The sequence below is a fragment of the Protopterus annectens genome, chromosome 3.part0 (genome assembly GCF_019279795.1).
Source record: "Protopterus annectens isolate FY-2018-M chromosome 3.part0, PAN1.0, whole genome shotgun sequence".
Taxonomy (NCBI): Eukaryota; Metazoa; Chordata; order Ceratodontiformes; family Protopteridae; genus Protopterus; species Protopterus annectens.
The window spans coordinates 670,246,708-670,267,834 of record NC_056731.1 but is presented as its reverse complement, the minus strand read 5'-3'; the positions used below and the strand labels follow the sequence as shown (position 1 = coordinate 670,267,834).

General features: G+C 42.0%; 1 protein-coding gene across 1 annotated transcript in view; it reads left to right on the top strand.

Moving 5' to 3' along the window:
- NPSR1 (neuropeptide S receptor 1) overlaps positions 1 to 21,127 on the top strand; it is a 1,074,098-nt gene that overhangs the window by 289,375 nt on the left and 763,596 nt on the right. The gene's annotated exons all lie outside the window — the stretch shown is intronic.

Genomic DNA, 21,127 nt, shown 5'->3' with positions numbered 1-21,127 from the left:
TGCTCTGGACCCAGACTGCATATTTCATCACTGCAGGGATATTCAGAACCCCAAGGCTTATAGTCCTGACACATACAAGTCTTTAATTGTCAAGGTGTTCATGTGGTGATCTGGGTTTAGGCTTGTCTGCCTGGTGAACGGAACCACCCTGACCATGTTCAAATGTCAGACAAAGCACATGGATAGGGTTTGTCCATTTTAAACATTTTATCTGTGTTTACAGACACAGGTGTTTGGGCACCTGTCAGCAGCTTATGATGTTGGCAATACATAATATGGGTGGGGGTGGTTACAATACATAATCCACGGTGAGTGGTGTTCCCATTCACATTTGACTATTTCCTGTATTCATTCTTACGAGGGTTATTATTTTGCACATGACGTAACTATGAATTAACTACAGTAGTAGTACAGTCAACATATGTGACGGTTTGTTACAGTATAAATGTACGGACCTCTGTAATACTGGGGACTACCCCACATCCTTCACAACATTTCATGCTTATGTACATACTATTATTCAGTGAACTTTCGAAGTTTGTGAGAGCAGTAATTACATCTGTCCCTATTTGTCCACCCATCCTTTTAGGCTTTGTCCAGGTTTTGTTGCTGTAATAGGTTTCGAGGTGGTGTCGGTATGTGATTGAGTTGAATATATACTGTCGATAATTCAGTGGGGTGTAGGGTTACCACTTGTTCCTCTTTGCGAGGGGAGGTCCCACTTTGGACAGTTGTGTCCTGCAATGACATCTAAGACATGGCAAATGTCCTGTGATTTTAAGACAATAATATATTTCTTATTTTCTTTTCTTAGCATGATACAGGTATTTTGTATCTGGTACACATAACTATTATTTGGGATAGCATAAGCTATTCAAATGCTATGGAATAAGCTTTTATCTTGGCATGCACATGTAATTCTGTCCTTTGCACTGGCCGGGGGTATGTTTTATCCTGCAAATTCTCATATTTCTACAAGGGATGTCCCACCTTGGCCATCTGAACAGGTGGCAACCCTAGTGGGGTGACCTGCATGGTGGACAGCTGTTCCATCCTGCGTAGTATGTTTTGCATGTCTGTGTAGAAACTGAACAGTACCATGACTACACATACATGTTTTGTCCAGATGTGTACAGTAATGGACACCGTGGTGTGTAAACAACTCTGCGGTTTCAACAGGTTACTTATCCCACGCGGGATGTACACACATTTTGCTGGAACATTAACGCGCGGGCATTTGGATTTACGTACCTGTGATGGGATGTTTACAGACATGGTATACATATTTGCAATCCTGACACTGCCTAGGACAATACTTCCTACTACATATGGGGAATACTCGCTATGTGTAGGTGTACAGATGCGCAAGGCTGGTAGCTGGATTTGGTGGACATTCGGACATGGGTGCGGGTTATGTGTTATACAGGGGTTGTTGCGTATTGCATTTGCATGCATGGGTTCTGCTTTTGGATATCCCGGTTCCGCATATGGCATCCTATGTGTATGTGATGGTTACGTTCCTGTTCATGTGTATAGCACATTTTAATATACATATGTTTGTGTGTGTTTGGTATACAATTTGGACTGTCAGGTTTCTTTACGGTTGTTATATAGCCACAACTGCCCAGCTGTGTACTATCACTATCACTGTGGGACTGCTGGTGACCAAGCCCATGGGGCTGGACGTGTGTATTGGCGGCGCGCTGACATGATGCACTTCACTTCCACTGAGTATAACTTCTGACAGTGCAGTACATTACGGACACACGATTTTAAATATCATTTGTTCCATGGACGGAAACTTATATTATGTTGCGTGCATTTCTGTATGGTTCTCCATTTTGTGTGGCTGGAAACTGTCTTGCATGCTTTGCATACGTTTCATTATCCATGGACACTGATAGGTGCGATTACTATTGCAGGCAGGCTATAATATTCAGCAGTTTAGGTTGCTCATCGCCAGCCGACATTGACACGCCTCCGGGCGCAGCTTAGTAATGCCCCATGCACTCGTGCATGTGTCCTATGCACGTGGATGTGGTAGCGGCGCACCTTCATTAATATGCATATGGCACTACTACACCATTTATACGCCGCACGGCCGGCGCAGGCCTTACACCAGCCTTGCGCCGAGCTTCATGAATCCGGGAGTAAGAATCTTCCTAAAATCACAATGGCTATGCCCTTGCACAAATCCAGACTGATATTATCTCCTCTTGCCTGACCTCTATTAAAGTCTATTATACCTATTTCCTGTGGCTTTGTTTTATCTCTATGTATTCTATGGTTGAAGCTCTCTTTCCATGGAACCAATTTAGTAATAAACCTTCTGTTGCTTTGATCCTTTTCTGTGTGTTCTACTGAAAAGGTACATAACCTACACAACCTAAATATGTAAAAAAAAAAATTTTGATCTGTTTTTAAAATGTTTTTACTTATGTCTGTTAATAATTGCTTCTCTTAAATGTTTTAATTTAATTGTTATGTAATTGTTGTACTTGCTTTGGAGCTTTTCTCCCAGGGCCTCCACTGAAAATGGACATATATCTAGTCGGACTATCCTGGTCAACAAATGTAAAATAAAATAAATAAATAAATAAAGGACATGCATGACTTCATCTTGATTCATACCTCTAGACCTAATATTCTACAGACCCTGCTCATTCAAATTGTGCCATCATTCACAGATGTATGGCCAGAAATGCTATCCCCGTGTGCTTAATAAATGTATGCTTAATTTTCAGCTGTTGCCTCATGTTGCTCAGGTTGCTTTAACAAAGTTTTTTTTCTTTGTTTATTTTCATTTTTTAGAAGAGCATTCCTATCTCTTATAAGTTATGTTATAAGTTATAAGTTATATACAGCCCTACTGTATGATGCACATACATATTTAGATTATTGTACAAATATTCTGACATAAGTAACCTACAGTGTTTCATGAGAGAAATTCATTAAAAATTCAGTCAGCTGAGCACAAAGAATAGGTTCGGCTATACTCACGATCACCCATATAGTCAATCTACAGATTACTATTCACAAACTGTCAGAGCAGCCAGATTGATATGCAATGGTTGTTGGCTTTATCTGCATCATGTCTACAATTATTTGTATATTCTCAAATGAGAATATTTTCCACTGCATTTCATTAAGATTACATTTTCTGAAGCTTCACTTGAAACAAACTCGCCATTTGAAACTTCACCTCAACATAAGGTTTGACTGCATAAGATATAATTCTACAAAAATTAGTAAATAACTGAAAGCATCTGCAAAGGATATGTTTTATTGCTACACTGTGTGGAACATGGTTTGAAGCTCTTGATTTAATCCCAGGGCAGAGCAAGCACTATCCATAGGAAGAAAAGCATTACATTATATAAATAGTGCACATTGTATGTGCTTTAATGCAAAGCCTGAAATGCAAGCATCTTTTCATTTCTAATACAGTCTGGCTTTCTTACATAAATATGTGTAAATTAAATCACTCAAGCAATGAAATGGGCTTGGTGTAGTGATTAGTAAGCGGGAGATAAACATAATCAATTTCTGGTTGAACACAGAGTTTACTTTGTTTAGGATGCTGCTTTAGTAACATCTACTCTATGTGATTATTGCCTGGTACTTCATTAATCATTCCCACTGTATGATCCTGCTTTTGCAAATATTAATCAGTTAAAATTATGAAAATCCATACTGTTTATTTACATTTACCTGTTACTTTTAGAATTCAACTGAATGTGTAATTAATTAATTAATTAATTAATTAATTAATTAACTTCATTGAGATTTTCAGTAAAAATTTATAATGATTTAATCAGTGATGCTACCTATGACTAGGATTGCAGAAAAATATTTATATGTTGTAATTATTTTTTTTTCTTTTTAGTTAATTGTGAATTTTCCCACAGCCTTTTTTCCATTTCAAGCATTTATCATAGGAAAACAGCTAGTACTTCCCATTACTGTAGTACATTTATAACTCCACACGAAGGAACAAAAGGAAAAACACTGCTTACAGATCATGGGAATCAGCCTGGATTATGAATTTAAAAATCATTCTCCTGGATTTTCTCCTGGATTTACTAATCTGCCGTGTAGGACTAGCTTAGTCCTGCACGGAAGAGACTGTGTAGGAGCAGGATGGCAGCGTGCCATGCATATGTCCCCCCACAGCTGCAGTGGAGCGGGCCGTGAACCAGGAGGCCCACATCAGCCGCCTGCAGCGGTTACGAGGCAAGGCAAGTCAGTAATACTCACGCTTTTACTGTCATAGGAAATAAAAATAAAAGTAGTAGTAACTTAATTGCTAGTATAAAACCTGTGTTGTTCAAGGCACATACTGCATACAGTAGAAAATATGGCAGGAAGAGTCTCGTATTGTTTGTATTGCAATAAATGTGTAATATCCTGATAAAACAGGTCTAACTGCTGGACTGCATGTGTATATTCTGGTATCATATGGTAATGTAGATTTGCAATCATGTAATAGTACTGTTGTATTAAGCACTGTTACCCACACCATGCACCATAAATTGAATGTATAGGAATGCCTGTATATGACAAGTGTACTCTCCAGAGGCCATTTAGTACAACTGAGAGACACATAGACAGTAAACAGGGAAAAGGCAGACAACAAAAAACAAATAGCACATGCAACTGAGATGTGAACTGTTGTTTTTTTTTAGCACACAGCCATGGTTCGAATCCTGCTAGTGGTAGTAGTTTGCATACAGAATCATACTCCGCAACTGTACAGATATGTCCAGAACATGTATTAAAGTAGCCCATATCTATTGCCTATCAACCCGTCCCCCTGGGAAATCAGTGGGATGATCCCCAACATATAGGCAGCAAACAGAAAATACAACTGATTGACACGCATCTATGACAACAAACCTGGCACACTAGCAACTCCCCAATACCTTATGTGACTAAGAAGCCACGTAAGTCCCATTTACACCCCAACTTGTTAAGCTGTGGTCAGAGTCTGTACAGTAACAGAGTGAGATGTATGTGCAGAATACTAATGTGAAATCTGGAACTTTGTGTGGCAACAGTCAGGTAGTGCTAACAAACATTGCTCCCACAGGTACGTCGGATACGAACACTGTGCTGAGAAATACAGACCAATATAACCTGTACTGGTACTGTACACCCTGGTATTGTAGGGGATTGTGAGTGTTGCAGTTTCTCTGAATAACAAAGAATCACTAGTCACTGCCACCCACACTGTGCTACATAATATAACTGTGCAGGAAAGCATGTATATGTATGTGTCAGGTCAGTAAAGGTGGAAGAGGGCAATATTCTATATATGTCCAGGCACAACAGCATGTGGTCAACACATGGCCAGAGTATGTGCAGAAAGGGTTGGATAGCATAATGCAAAACATCAACCTGGAATCCGGCCATATGTGTACAAACAGTTAGTGTTAACAAACATTCCCTCCACAGGTATACCTGGTAAACGGTGTATACTGCAGGTAAAACTGGTTCATGTGTAATGATGACAACAGCCATATCACTGTCGAAAATAAGGCTATAGGGTAGTGTAGTAAGACTTGTAAGGTACAGATAGCAGCAATGACTAGGAAAGTAATGTGGATTACAGGAATATATTACTTGTTATTAATCTTTCCCCCCTCCCACCTTATCTCCAACAATAATCAACATACCCAACTGGTATGTAATGACTCTGATAATGTCCAATTGTTTGATAAATATTTTAATGGTTCCAATGCATGTGCCATATTGAATTATTCCAACAATATTGGCATGGTGCCATGAACGTACCTGCATGCTGTTCTTATTACCACTGTGGTCCCATATATGCATGTGTTTTGTTTGCTATGCAACTGTTCCGTATCTGGTGTCTGGGTTAATGGGAATATCTATGCATGCTGTTATACCTAACCCTGGAATGCATTGACTTTTACTAACCCATATATGATGATGAAATGTAAACACTATAGCACACTTAGGAAGGCCAGTCCCAGCAGACCCACCAGTCCCACCTCAGCTGGCCATGGCACCAGGCACCAGCATGTCCGGGGCCCAACCCCGGACCTCCCTGTCCATTGGTCCTACACCATATTCGGGTGGAACTGCCTCAGGGGATGGAGGTCACCCCCCTGGGAGTGGGCATGGACAGGAACCTGTCACCTGTCACCAGGACGGGGTCATGGTGTGTAGAGCAATCAACAAGCAGTTCGGTGATCTTCTACGCCAGCTCGAGGGCCACATGTCGTGATTAGAGAGTCAGCCTGGCTCTGTGGCTCAGCTGCAGCACAGCCACCTTCCGGGCTGTGAAGGTCCAGTGGTGACTGCTCATGGGTGGGGACCTCAGTCCCACTGTTACCCCTAGGGGGCTTGTGGGCTTCTGCTATCCCAACACCTCTCCCATCAAGGTGTTTACCCCCCACATGTGTCATATATCACCCCTGTATGCATCTTGTGTGTCTTATCTGTTAACCTACCTAACCTACCACCCCAAATATACCTACTACCCCTCCCCAACATCCCACTCTCACCTGAAAAAATACAAAAAAGGGCAATCTGTTCCCACAAAAAAACTCACCCCATACATAGCTGTCCATTTTGCACACCTGTCCACTGGACACATGTTGTTGTTGTTGTTGTCTTTCAGCTTTTCCCGGTTAAGGGTCACCACAGCGGAACTCTGGTCCGCTAATGATTGGCAGTAGATTTTCACAGTGCCGAGTTGCCAGCTCGATGCCAAACCTTCAACGAAGGCACGCCCATTCACGCATGTCTTTCAGAATGCCACACGTCCCTTGGGGAGGACATGCAGACTCCACACAGAAGGCACTCCCCACACACTAGCTGAGAATCAAATGGGAGAACCTCTTGCTGTGAGGTAACAATGCTACGCTGCACACACGTAATCCGGTCTAATTGGCATCACAACTTATTGTTGCCCTCACCCCTCTCCTAGGGGTCTGAGTGTCCAAACCCACCTCCAAATTCAGTGTATATGCACAGCTGTTGCTATAGAAGAAATGGGCAGCTATGGACCTTCCCTATACCCTTCCTGCACATGCCTAGCTATTTTCCCTACTGTCTTTCCCTCTTTGTGCCCCTTTTTCACCACTTTCCTATCAACCCTTTTTTCTTTTCTTTTAAGGAAATTAGCACAGGGGTAAGCAGGAGTAAGCACTTTTAAGTAGCAGTAAGCAGGTTTAAGCCTGTTTGTGCAGGGGTAAGCAATGCCTACACAGGTTAAACAAATTAGAAGCTAACTGAGTATAAGAAACTGTAACCGGAAGATAACAGTGCTTACCTCCACGCAAACACGTGCAAACACGCTTACAACTGCTTTAAATTGCCTTAATCACTCTCTATCCAATGACCTGTGTTCTGCCCAGCAACAAAATAAACAGACTCTGCAAGGCTTGAGCCCAGGACTCTGCAAACCATGGACAAAGTGATTTACCACTTAGCCATGCATAAATCTGATGTTTTCAGAAACATATCATCCAGCTCAGTCATGCAACAGTACAGAGAATGTATACCAACAATTAGGTGTATGTGTGTGTGTAAATATATTAATATCTAAACAGATACAACATATCTATATATGTAGATATATATATATATATATATATATATATATATATATATATGAACATATATACATTCAAATGCCTACATCGTCACACACACACACACACACATATATATATATATATATATATATATATATATATATATATATATATATGTCTGCACCTATATGTCTGCACCTATATGTCTACATATACACTGCAAGTTACATATATGTATGCAGACATATATATATATATATATATATATATATATATATATATATATATATATATATATATATATATATATATATATATATATATATATATATATATATATATATATATATATATATATATATATATATATATATATATATATATGTATGTATATATATGTATGGCCATACATCTGTAGATAACAATGGTATATTACCTAAAACATATATGTCCACATGCACCGTTACTGGGGTTGAGAGGTCCCAAACAATATACATCTTGTACGAATAGGCATACCCCCCAGAGCCAAACACGTCCACCCTGCAATACACTACCAAGTGTTGCAGATCCCATAACCAGGACCTGACACGACATGGGCACAAGATGTTAACAGTACTACATCCCACCTGCATGATGTCAGGCTGGTATTGGTAGCATATTATGCTGTACAGTCTGGCTCTCATAGGAAATGTAAAATGTGGAAGCTATCAAAATCCCAGGATACATATATACAGACACACACATATGCAGATACAAATATACATATATTTTATATATACATATATATATATATATATATATATATATATATATATATATATATATATATATATATATATATACACATATATAGAGATATGAATGTGACTACACATACACACGCAGAGATATGTATAGTAAGATACTCATGTAGTAGGTGCACACAATATGGAACAGCCACTATGTCTACAGTTAACACCCTAACAACTGGACGCTGGATAAGCCACCCATACAAATGACATTTGTTGTCAGAAGTCATAAGATAAAATACCACACACAGGTTTGCAGAAATGGAATACCTTTATTTGTGTACTATTACAGATGTATATGCCATGCCATATAGCTGTTCAGACACTGACATCCATATAAACAGAGTAGTGCAACTGCGAAACAGTTATACTAATACAGTAGTCTGGAAAGGTCCACAATTGTTGCTGTCCAGGCCAAGCCCTTCAAATCGTACAATAGTAAAGACAGACTGGGCCACGGGATATCACACAAGCAGCAGTAAGTGATGCAGGTGTATAGTCTAACAGCCTCTATCTACAATCTGTACATAATCACTAGGTGGTACAGACTTCAGTTGGCCAAATGGGATGTAACTGTTACATAACAAGGCATAACTGACACCATCACAGGCACACTGGCAAACAGAATGGTCTGTATGGCAGGAGGCAGTAGGCCTACAGTAACCCACTTTATGTAAGTAATGTCAAGATATGTGAAATGTATGGTACTGTACATGCAGATACCTTAAGGAAGCTCACCCCTGATACCTCCACATTTTGTAACAGCCTAGGTTATGTATGGTGCACCCCCCCAGAATCAATAATATACCATATGGCCATATACCACTGTTACATACACTGCCCTCTGGAGTGCATACGGGCACACATGTACGGGCACACATGTATTGTGTAGGTGAAGCCCACACATATATGAACCCAGCCCCACCGTATGTGTGGGGGATGCAACAGCAGTTGACTGCTGGCAGGAATGGCAGTGTGGTATACGTATATGTGCATATGTATCACTATCTGTATATGTATAGACATATAATGCTCTGTACATGTATATATCTGGGTCTGTATATGCATAGCTATGTACATATATACGCTCCATCTATAAATGCCAATATGTACATGTGTAATTATCTGTATAGATATCTGGATAATCATATGTACAAATATATTCACCATATGTCCTGAACATGGGGTGTAGCCCTACCACAGCCCCTATAGTCCCACCTCCATAGTGCAAGGGGATGTCAGGTATGTATAGCAGGTATATTAGTAAACTATTGCTACTGTAATATGGATTGTCTTCACAGACATGCTGTGTGTGGGAGGTCACATCTGCTTTTCACATGTGCATCATTGGCTACTGATAGACACCCTAAGGACATCATAGTACAGTACCGCTGCAACCACATAATGCTCCTGTGGACTACAGCAGAGATATTAGCCAATAGATGTGGACATTCTGACACACTTTGTACAGTCCAGAGATATACACAGAATCCCTTAGTGCAGAACATGAGGACCAAGCAGAGCAATATGGATGTTAACAGCCATGTAGACGGGTATAACACATAATGACTGGTATACATTTGCCCCCCCCATAGGTAATGCATTCACACACCCCTGTCTGCCCTGACACATAATAACTGCTGGTACAGAGGTGCCATGGCTACATACTACCTGATAAATATTGACATACATCTGTACAGCATCCCACCACTCCATCTGACATGCATGACTTTTAAGGGAGGCCCAGCAGCAGTACATCTGGCAAGAATCTGCATATGACATCTCACTGGGTAAGTACACTAAGCTGCTAGGCATGTAACAAAGCACTGTGCAGACTACAGGCAGACTGGCTCAAAACTGGCCTACATCTCCTATGGGGGAATGCACATGTACCTGCTTATATATCAGGCTCTACAGGCATGTCACAGCACTGGGTAAGATACACCTGTGTGGAAGTACATAACCACAACCAATGTGAACACAGCCACAGCCACATATGGTAAGCTAGCATAATATTACAGTATATGGACTATCTGTTCAACACCATCCTCATATGTACCACCCACATACTAACCCTACATATACTGGGCCACTACACAGTGTGGTCTGCTGCCTGTCTGTGGTATGGACATGTGTGTGTATGGCCCTACAAACATGTAAGGCAATACAGTAACATACAGTGGTGCAGCAAGTAACATCAGATAGGATGGGACCTAGAATGATGACATCTACCACAGTCTGTACACAGGCCAAGGTACATACTGACAATACACTCACTGTCAACATTCACCATAAGTACACAGACCTCAGTACTGTACAAACAACCACAGAATGTCCAGGTTATGTCATCAAATATAACCCCTACTGTACATAACATGTGTAGTAGCCTGATATCTCACTGGCTTGTTATCAGATATGATAACACTAATTACGGTGTACAGCACATATGCACCTCTTAATGGATGACATATGTAGAAAGGTTGACAGAGTTGTGGCTGGAGCACATACACTGTGATAACATCTTACTTTTACTGTTGTAACAGGGTTTGTCGCAACATATGTCCTATGAGGGATATGAAGTCAGTAACTGTCACGGCTTTCACCATCTGCAGACTGCAATCCTCACAGTACCTTCTGCAGTTCACAGATACATGATCTGTGGGTAACACATGAAACCAAAGACACACACACTGCCCAGTCTGCAGATGGCCCTACAGATGGGAAGTCCTCATAAACACAGAACTGACATGACAGGTATCAATACATGTAGGACAGCCATATCCGCACACACCCTTTTAAACCAACATTACTTCAAATGCAGTATAGCAGCACTTACAGTCTGTAGTCAGGTCAGGCACATCTCCCCCCTGTGTGTTGGCCTGCTTCCACAGTGTATGTTGTCAGAGGTAAATCCCCAATCCATCTGAGATGCTGTTTGCCAAACAACAGATCGAGTTCCTGCCCACAGTGAATGGAAAAGCCCAACAACAACATGGTGCTCCTAGATACTGGAGTGTGTTTCCATGCAGCTGGCTATGGGAATGTTACCACAGCTTTTCCACAAGCAATCAGCAAGGGGAGGGCTGCAATTCATGCAGAGGCCATCAGCTGATCATGAGCATCACTTAAAATGCACATGCTGCTGCCTAAGCAAAGCAGATGTAGGTCTCCACATCTACCAGTGAGGGAGTGAGAGAGGCAGACAGAGGCAAAGACAAGTCAGGGAGGGGTGGGAGAGTAAAACTTAAACATGTTTGTGTCACATACCTACCAGCATATGGTATCAAACCCTTGATGACTATGTAGTGCTATCACAGTCCTATGCAGTTATTTGATGCGCCACATAGGTTACCTGTTGTGGAGTCCTCAGAACATATATGTGATGGTGAGTGACATCTGCAACAAGGATATGGTAGCTATATGGTAGGTGAAGTACACATGCCTGTCCGCATGAACAGGTGCCAGCGTCAACACAGCTACACTCTCACAGGAATGCACACACATTGACACACTTGGAGGGGCTAGAGATACAGCTCATCACTAGTGAGATTGCTACAACACATTATTGTGCAGGTATCACATGCACCACACTGGTCATATGGAGGTGATATAGGCAAAGGGTATGGGGAGGTGTCTAACATCAGACAGCATGCGTCAGTATACTACTGGGGGATGTAGTGAGTGTGAATGTGATCATAAGCATCATACAATACACACAAACACACAGGGTGCCAGTACTGACATGCATGGGTGCATGTCTGCACAGGTATGTTGTGGTTGACTTTGCCAGACGGCTATACAAGGCTAGGTAATGGGTATACCTTGGCATCAGGCCACATGACAATGGTCTGCATTGTGACTCAGGGCTGTGGTTTCTGCATTTGACCACACAGGTGGGTAATGTATCCACCATTCAGTCACCTGGGTGAGTATTGTGTATGGCCAATGCTGTGCATCACTTGCCATGTATGTGTTCCTTAGTCCATGATATGGATGGTGTCTGGGATGTGCACACCTCCCATATGCATGTACAGTGACATGATGAACTGTACCTAGGGTGTCGGGCCCATGTTGTGTACACAGATTATCATCAGATGTGCCAGTCTTGGCCACCTGTGGCAGGAACTGGTAATGGACAGCAGGTTAACCCTGCACCTACATTGATAGCATGCTAATGGCATTCCCTGGTGTCAGTGGCATCTGTCCATACAGGGCATGTTTTCAGGCATGGTATGTCCTTTGTGGGTCACATGTGATGGCACCACAGGTGTTGCAGATGTTCAGTGGGGAACATGAGGAAGGTGCACTGTCTGCATGTATATGCCTATTAGACAGATGGATAGGGTGCCATGCCCTCTGTAGGCCACTGCAATCACGCCATAGTTACCATCAGTGGCCAATATGCAGTGTACTACACAGATATTGGCTGTTGCCTTGGCATGTGTGTGTGTATGACACATGGGTTGAGAGTGTGCTCTGGGTAATACTGGGGTTGCTAACTGATTGCCTGGCCTTGATATCACATGTATGGGTTTGGATTTGCACCCCAGCCTCTCGGCTATTTCACATCTGTTATCCCTGTACAGTGGACATTGTGATGTATACTAGGGACACCATATAAGAAATTTGCAAAACCCGCTCCACATTGTGTCCAGGCATCAAACACTCACACCCCCCACCTCCACATGGGATACGAGTTATACACGCACACACACACACACACACACACACACACACACACACACACACACACACACACACACACACACACACACACACACACACACACACACACACACACACACACACACACACACACACACACACATATGTCTGGTAGTAGAAACCCTACCAAACCAGTTTATTACACTACAGCACTATGCAGTTACAGTACATGCCACAGAGATTACTGGAGTACTCCTTCTCCAAAGGTGTATATCACATTGGATGACATCAGCAGGATTGACAAAGTAGGGCATTTGAAATGTACCGAGTATGACTAGCCTAAAATGCATTGCTCCCTACACAGACATTGAAAAACACACAAAACATCCACAACCGACATGTGTGGGTAGAGAACTCCTAACAGAGGTCTATATCACACAACAGCAGTACGCAGCTATGGCACGCGCTATGGAGATTATTGGGCTGCTTCCTTCCTAGAGGTGTATTTCTAGGTGGATGACATCTGCAGCCTTCCCAAAGTAGTGCATTTAAATTGTAGGGGATGTGACTACCCTAAAAAGCATTGCTTTCTACACAGACAGGGACAGACTGACACACACACACACTTGCTAAAGCTGGGGTTAGAACTCCTACCTAACTATTTTATCACACTACAGCAGTACACAGTTATGGCACGTGCTATGGAGATTACTGGACTACTACCTTCCCAGAGGTGTATTTCTAGGTGGATGACATCAGCAGCCTTAAGAAAGTGGAGCATTTCAATTGTAGAGAGTGTGACCACCCTAAAAAGCATTTCTCTCTACACAGACAGACACACACACACACACACACACACACACACACACACACACACACACACACACACACACACACACACACACACACACACACACACACCACAAACTGTTGCCAAGGTTAGGGTTAGAACTTCTACCTAACTAATCACACTACAGCAGTACACAGTTATGGCATGCACTATGGATATTACTGGGCTACTACCTTCCCAGAGGTGTATTTCTAGGTGGATGACATCAGCAGCCTTACAACAGAAGAGCATTTCAATTGTAGGGAGTGTGACCACCCTAAAAAGCATTGCTCTCTATACAGACACACACACACACAAACACACACAGTTGCCAAGGTGTGCATGGCCCATAACCCATTCATCTAGGAGTTCACACGCCACATGTGGGCACAACCTGGGTCATATTTCACAGGTACGTATATACAGCTGCTAGATTACTACTTCCTTGTACAGTCATCTTGCACAGCTGGCACGTGCACAACATACTCTGTAATGCTGACAGATACCGGTGACTAGTATCTGCAGTGAGTGACATCTGACCCTCATGTGATTGTGGCCCTTTGGCTGTGTGCTGGGTGGGACAGGCCTAGATGGCTCCTTGTCACAGTCACCCTCTTCCACACATTTATGTACGTCTACCTTTGGCTTATTATAGTGTGTTGTCCTTACATATATGCCTGTATTCCTCTCCACTGTGTGTGCAAAGTATGAGTGGTGCATACAGATGAGTGTCTGCACTAACATCTCCAGCTGCCAGATATGTCTTGTCCACTGGTGTTTGCAGGCATGGCCTTCATGTGTTTAAGTGTGTGAGCATGTCCAATATGACCTTTCAGTATGCTGTTGACTGACATTGCCTTCATTTCTCTAAGTGTGAAGGCATACCCAGTATGCCTGTCTGTATTGAATGTGGATCGCATCCAGGTAGTTTGTACTGCAGTGCTGACCTTTGTGCTGTACACCTACAGGTAGCATGCTGTCTCTGCAGGGTATCCGCCGATCATTTGGCACTGACTGTTACTACATTTCTGCATAGGATGGGGGGGCACACCTGACTATTTCTACACAGGATTGATGGGCACACCTGACTGTGACTATATTTCTACATAGGATGGGGTGCACACCTGACTATTTATACATTTCTACACAGAATGGGGGGGGCACACCTGACTGTGACTACATTTCTATGTAGGATGGGCAAACCTGACTGTTTCTACATTTCTACACAGGATGGGGGGGGGGCACACCTGAGTGTTACTACATTTCTAAGTAGGATGGGGGGGCACACCTGACTATTTCTACTTTGCTACAAAGGATTGGGGGGGGCACACCTGACTGTGACTACATTTATACGTAGGATGCGGGGCACACCTGACACTTGTACACATTTGCTAGGACTGTACTGGTATGTTGGGTACTCCATTTCATTCTGTAGTCTTACTGATTGTGCTGACTAGAGGCATACCAGTGTACTACAGATGTTAGCTTTTAATTACCTACATATTAGTTTCTGACTTCCTACCCTCCAGAACTGACATCCCACTGCCTGACCTGCTATAGTCTGTCTGTGTAGACCTGGGGGGTGGTTACCATAGGCCTCATTCAGAGACCATAGCACAGCCTTTGTTTGTGTTTGTCTACACCTGTCCTGCTGGCTGTGACTGTTGTTGGGTTTGTGAACCCCCCTGACTGGCATGTGTGAGTTACTTACCTTGTGGGTGTCCCAGTATTGTGGGCAGTGCTGCAGCACTGCCTATGTCGGATGGACATAGTACACTCCCAACAAATTGTTAAGCACAGGTGGTTTAATGTTTGGTATCCCATTTACTATATGTGAGAGTCAGAGAGAGGTGTTATTCCCTGGATCCCTCCTGTGTCAGTGTATGTGCTATGCATTGCCCCTTTGCCAAGGCCAGGGAATATTGGGTATGCCTCCTTCTGCCTACTTTTGCAGGCTCAGGTTGTTCCTCCTCCGAGTCACTCTGTGCATGTGCAGGCCTTGGCAATGGTGGGGGGCTGTGTGGCCCTGCCCCATGCTGTTCCTGCTGCAGCTGTTTCCGCAGGATCATATTGTGTAGCATGGCACATACAAGGACAATTTGGGTACATGTACTACAAGGCTCCACCAGATGTGTCCAGGCACTGGAACCGTGACTTGAGCATCCTAAACACATGCTGTACTATAATTTTGGTCTGTGCGTGTGCTTCATTATGGAGTTCTTGTTCAGGTGTGTGTGCAGTTTTGATGGGTGTCATCAGCCACGGCTCCAGTGCGTATCCAGCATCCCCACTAGGTGACCGTCAGGGATGTCCCCATTGGCAAATCTCTGGTACAGCTGCATCAGATGCCAGATGTGGGAATCATGATAGCTTCCAGGGCAGCCAGCACACACATTCATTATTATCCCCTGGGATTCACACATGACCTGGTAGTTGATGGAGAGTAAGCCCTTGTGGTTGATGTAGACCCTACCCCGCTCACCAGGTGGTGCTTTGATGCATATGTCCATGCAGTCTATAGCACCCACTACCTCAGGGTTTTCTGCTATTTGGTAGAACAGTTGCATATTGCTGGCCAGTGCTTCACAGGTGTTGGGGAAATATACGTGCTCACAGACATGTGCTGACATGGCATCCAGGAACTGGTGGAGTACCCTGGATGCTAACGCCTGTGAAATTCCCATCATATCCCCAGTTGGCCTTTGGAAGGTACATGTAGCTAGTATTTGTAGGCCTACACATACGTTGGTATCCACTGGGATGGGTTCCCCTCTGTTAGTTCTGTGTGTGAGGCATGGCCAGCACAGCTCAACAACTTGCAGTAGGAGGTCCCTGTCCACCCTATAGCGCTCCACTATCTCCAGATCATGTAGCCCCTGGTAGGTTACCTTGGGTCTGTACACTCTTCTCCGTCTCCTCACTGTGGGTTGTTCGACAGCTTTCACATCCTCACCACCCTCAGCCTCTTCCACAAGTTGTTGTATGATAGCTATTGCAGCCCCTATCATTTTGCTGTCGTGAGTTTAAAATTCCCCACTTGTTCACACCGGTGGTGTAGAGTATGGGAAAAACCAGAGGGGAAGGTGGTTGCATAGTTTATAGTAGTGTTCTGGGCTGGGCTGGTCTGCTGCCTGTGTAATTGGCTGATTCTAATGCATTTCACCTGCCAGCTATGCTAGTTCTCCTTGGTTACCTTCCTACTGCTGTTTTCCCTTCCCATTGCCTTCCTGTTTGAGCCAGGGGGTGCACCGTGCAAACAGAGTACACAAATGTGCACACTGCTGCTACTTCTTGGTTTAAATTTTATTTTCTGCCATTAAAACCTGATGTCCGGCACGCACACCCGCTTAGGCATTGTAAAGAATGCTAGGAAGGTTTAGACACATCCCCTAGCTTAGCTGTGCTAAGCTAGGAGCAAACCCGAGCCACAGGGCTCCAGTCCACTTACAGTATGCCTGACACCCCCCATGATGTCACCTAACTCCTAGGCTTGCACCAAGCTATTCCAACTCTTACACTGTTGGGACCTGACTCACATGCTGGGGGAAACTGGGATCCCTTATTTGCATAAGATTGCCTGCTAATGTATAGTTACATGTCTCACACTGAGCCCCCCCCCCCCTTAGCAACCACTACTCACTGGCCATGTTGTCTTCTGCCTGCCATTGGCTTGCAAGGCAGAATACTGATTTTAGTTAGAATGCTTAATTTAGGCTCATTTTGTTATTTTCGCCCCGATCCCATTTGCGTGTCTCTGCCCTATGCTTAAACAGCCAAGATCAGCTAAAAAAAAATAAAAGTTGGTTTCTGTATTTTTTTTACTGTTTGCAATGCCAATGGCCTTATACTTGGCCATTGGCAAGCTTACTATATGATATGCAGGGTCGGCCTAAGCTGAAATGGCGCCCTAGGCGAAGTAGTACTCCAGCGCCACTTAAGCCCCACCCACTCCATACTAATGCACACCCCTATAAACCACACCCACAGGTAGGCCACTCTCCAAGAAGGCCACTTCAGTCTTTTCCTTCAATTATTTAAATGCAATCATTCACATTTCAAATTATCCTGGCTAAGCTAATGCATTGCCCATGGAATAAACTCTTTTTTTTTTAACTCAGGGAATGCAAACTTGCGAAGTTAAACATGCATTATTGAATGTTGGATTTCAACTGATATTAGAAACAAAGCCAGCATTAGAATGCTTAATATTATTATTTAAAAATCACGTTTTTTTTTCTTAAAATTGAATGTAAATTTGAGAAAGGCAGTTGTATTGTGTGTTTGATAAAATCATAGACATAAACTTCCACCCTGTCCCATAACATAACAATATTGTCCAGGTATATTAAATACAACTTGCAATATTGACAAACAAAAATCATAATTAAAATATTAAATACTTCCCAAGTATAAAGTAGCATGTTTGCATAAAGTGGGTCATATCACCCCATGGATATTCTTATCATTTGCTTAAAGGTTTCCCCTTCAAAAAAAAAAAAAAAAACATATAATTTTTGTCCAAAACCATGGAAATGAGATCCATATTATGCTAATTTCTCTCCATCTAATAACATCACAAGTTAGAAGGCCTTCAGGAATAATCTGGTACCCTCCTCCTTGGGTTTACAGGTAAAAAGTCCTATAAGATCAGTTATGAGGGAAACTAAATCTTCATTCCATAGGTTATCCTTTAATTTCCCTTAAAAATTACAACAGTCCTTTAACATATGAGTATGTTTGTGAAAAACAGGTTTTAGGATTATAAAGACTTCACTATAATAGGTGGTCTAAATGGTGGCTGTTCAATACCTGATGCACTTTCAGTATCCCCAAATTAGTGGGGGGGTCACTGGTTTGGAATTTTTCAAAAACTTACAGTTATTAAGTGAAATCTTCCTGTCGATAATGTAATCATCTAATTGTAAATCAGTTTTTCTATATGAAATATGAATTAGTTTTCTAGACACACAGGTGTAAGTCCTTTCATCTTGCAAAATATTAAACATAACACCAGAATAATTGATTGCATCAGAGATGACAATACCACCTCCTGTCAGATTTCACAATGCAAATTGATTTGCCAGTCTTAACAGAACCTAGAACAGTCTAATTCCTACTGAGGTTGAAGGTGGTAAAATTTAGTTTTCTTCCTGCTAATATATAAAAATCATCCTCAAAGGCTTTTTAAATGCCTGAACAATAGGGTACAAAGCAGGATTAAATACACTTTTCTTTTTAAATCCTGCACCCCTATATGTATCACCAGATACTTCTCTCTGTGTACTTCATTAAAATATACTGCTAGATTCAATTTTTTGATGTACAGTTTAAGTTCCAGCAATGACTCAGTTATAGAGTTCATAGATTAGTACTAGGTTAACTGCCTTTGTGGACCATTTTAAGCCTAGCCAATTACCCCATGTAAGAATCAAACCCTTCACCTTTGGTTTATAAGGCAAATGCCTTAACCATTATGCCAACCAGAGGGATATCCAAAATTGTCTAATAAAATAGACAGATAGCTATAGTTAAAAATATTAAAAATATTATGTGATAGCACACTGCCATCAAAATCAGATTTAATTACTTCCTCTTCCCTCTTTCCTTTCCTCTGCCCCTGTACTCCTGCCTCTCAAATTCTGGCAGGGGATACATGGAGTCCTTGACATATCAGGTGTGATTCTATGTTTGAGGTCTTTTCATTTGGTTGGCCTGAATGAGTCTACAACTACTCCATCTTCTGAAGTGGAGGAAAATCCCTGTGATTATTTAAATTACAATCATAATCAACCTCTGCCCCCATTAGCACTTGCCTCATTCTCTCCAGGGAACTGATATTACTAATAATATTATCATTTCTACTGTAATGTTTAGACCTTTGCACATTCTCACCATCAATCTCATGATTTTTGTATTTTTAATAGGATAACCTACCTTACTTTCATACTGTTTAACATCCTTATCAATTTTCATTTTATGCTTATTAAGAATATTTGCACTTTGCTTATCTACTTATCACATACATTATTGTACAGTCATGCATAATTGTCAAATAGTAAATCATACTTGATTTTGCATGTAAATGTTCAATTTCATAAGTTCAAAATTGTGACAATCAAACAAATTCACAAATTCACAAAAGCAATGTAAATAAGTCTCGCCATTCCCATATTATTAGGAAATTTAGTAGTACATAGACCTTCAGATACAATCTTACATCTCAAGCACTTAGTCAGGTAAGCGTTAGACATCTGGAGGAGGCTTCCTGCAGCACAGACAGTTGGGTTAATAACTGTAGGGGTTATGCATAGTGCTAAGCAGCACAATATGGACTAATATTTGGACTAAACATTTTTATAATTTTTGATGCTTTGGGTATGATGTTCAGAGTCATATGAAGTGTTAGGTTCTACAGAAAGTTTAAAGACAGGAAAATTAATTGAGGGTTAATTACCCCAGTATTGATGCTGATTTATTAGGGAGGTTCAACATTTTAACAGAAAATGCCTTCTTCCTGCCTACACAAGGCTAAGGGAAGGACTTTTAATTAACTATTTTTAAGCTCTATTTATGTGCTAATTTTTGGTTAAATTTAGAGAGTCTGGCCTTCAAAGGAGCATATGCAATTAAAAGACTGATCATACTGCTTAACAGGGGCAGCCCGTGCTATTGGACTGCCGGACTGCAGCCCCCTCAACAAAAAGAATTAAAAACAAATAAAAAAAAAAAAAAAAGAAAAAAAAAAGTTTTTCAAATTTCGCGGACTTTGCGCATGCGCAGTAGACCAGACTACTGCGAGTCTATGCGCATGCTCCAGGCAGTCCGGCAGTCCCAATAGGGGGACATGAGGAGACGTCTGTGCACTTTTAACGTGCACAGACTCACAGGGAAAATGCGTCGGGGCCGGACTGCTGGTGTTGCAGTCAGGAATTGCTGCAGTAGTCTCGTCGGGAAGGGGTTTGGATCTCGCGGGTCTTGGATTATTGCGCGGGCAGCGTTTGGGATATTATGGACAGCCGGGACAGGTAAGTGTGTGTTTACTATATGAAGTTATCTAGGGCTGAAACACAGGAGGAACTTGAGGAAAGAACATTGCTAAACTGAAAGACTTCATAATTTCTGTATTATTCCAGTTTCTGAGTAAAGACAACCTCAATTTATTTTTAATAAACAATTACTAGAGGCTTGGTAAATACTAAATAGCTGGTACCTTCAAATATGCCCTGCATGTATAAGTATGGGTTGTCCCCTAGAGAATGCAGGGGTGTACCAAGACCAGG